The sequence below is a fragment of the Sinocyclocheilus anshuiensis genome, unplaced genomic scaffold (genome assembly GCF_001515605.1).
Source record: "Sinocyclocheilus anshuiensis isolate Anshui unplaced genomic scaffold, SAMN03320099.WGS_v1.1 scaffold665, whole genome shotgun sequence".
Taxonomy (NCBI): domain Eukaryota; kingdom Metazoa; phylum Chordata; class Actinopteri; order Cypriniformes; family Cyprinidae; genus Sinocyclocheilus; species Sinocyclocheilus anshuiensis.
The window spans coordinates 717,268-719,001 of NW_015537961.1; the positions used below are offsets into that span (position 1 = coordinate 717,268).

General features: G+C 35.2%; 1 pseudogene; it reads left to right on the forward strand.

The window, feature by feature from the left end:
* Positions 1-971, forward strand: part of LOC107667124 (cancer-related nucleoside-triphosphatase-like) — a 7,970-nt pseudogene extending 6,999 nt beyond the window's left edge.
* The last annotated feature ends 763 nt before the right edge of the window (positions 972-1,734 follow it).

Below are 1,734 nucleotides of genomic sequence, written 5' to 3' on the forward strand. Positions count from 1 at the left end.
GTGGAAGTGTGGCTACATTTGAGCGTTCATCCGTGAGTCACACAGAACGTGTGTTTAGACCAGCATATGATGAATCCAGACATGTGGAAACATTCGGTGTGAGGTTTAAATGTGTTTGTGCTGATATGATGGATGATAACACAGATTCCTTTACATTGCTCATTGTTTGGTCTGTGTGAAATCTGCGCCCACATCAACAGAAGCTCCACAGAATTCAAACTCGCGTTATTCACTAAATTCTGTGCATTCCAGCACTTAATCAGTGTTCATAACTGCAAGAGTTTTGAGAAAAAGGTACTTAAAAAGCTCAGCTTCCAATATATAAGCAGCTCAGTTTTATCTACAGTATTCTGCAAAATTCCACAGACAATCAGTGTAGAAAACTTAAAAAGGAGATTCCTGTTCCATGATTATATATTCTCAAAACGAAAGTTTGAATTATGTCATCATTCAACTTTGTTGTCATGTTTCAGGTTTAGCTTCATGTAAATATAGTTTCTACAGTCATGGAAAACCTGGAGAGTTTTTAAATTGTATGCATGCATGCTTATTTAATTAATAAAAAAAAAAATTAACAATCATGTTAAAATGTTTCATTTTTATTTGTCTTTAAAAAAAAAAAATGTTATTACTTTTTTAATTGCCATTATATTTTTCTAGTTATTGACCCACTAGAACTTGCTCTTTGTGAGTTCAAACTATATAAAATGATGTTTAAAAGTCTTATCCAGTAATCACAAACAACCGAGAAAATCATGGAAACTAAACTTAAGCTGGGAACTCTGTGGAATGGATGTTTAATGAACAAATCGGCCCTTATTGTACTATTGCTCATCTTTTCCACTTATTTTCTTCAGAAACAGTAAAATTCCAGTGAAGTTATGCTGTTTGTCCTCCCACAGATCACAAAGAAAAACAGAGACGTGATCTTTGATGACATTGTGTCTGCTGTACAAGAGTGCCTGAAGTAAACGAGGAGGAGCATATGTTACTGATTATATATTTTTAAATAAATTTTCATTTTTGTTGGCCAACCAGCCCTTCAGGAGCTCCATTCGTTCAGTATAGTGCAGCGTGTGACACGTGTGTAATGTATGCGTGTGATTAAACAGCTCTCTCGTAATGGACGGAGCTCTGCATTATTGATTAGGAGCGAGCGTGAGAGACCGTGGATGAAGATGTCCTGGAGGAGCGACGGAGATGAACAGGGGTGATGCCCTGCGAACACTCGTCAGCCCTTAAATGTTTTCAGTGGGACAGAGAGGCCGCGACCTTTCCCCGAGAGCTTGTATGTACGTTTCCCACTAAACAGGAAAATAAATTAATATTTGAGAGGACAACACTGTCAGGCTTCCAGATGTTTTATTTATTTTCACCATAAATATGAAAACGTGTGCCTGAATGTGCTAAAAAATAATGTAGTTTAATTCTTTTATGATACGTTATTATATATATATATATATATATATTTACTGAAAACTTTTCTCTACTCAAAATAGATTTGAGAGCTACAACTTTTGAAAGAATAGCAACTTGAATTTTAACTTGCATTTTAAGCTATAAAAGAAGAAGAAGATATTTTGAAGAATGTTGGTGACCAAACAGTTGCCGGAAGCCATTGACGTCTATAATATTTTTTTATGTACTATGGAAGTCAATAGCTACCAGCAACTGTTTGAAAATTGGACATGTTTGGAACAATATGGTGAGACATTTTCTGTTTTTCATGAACAT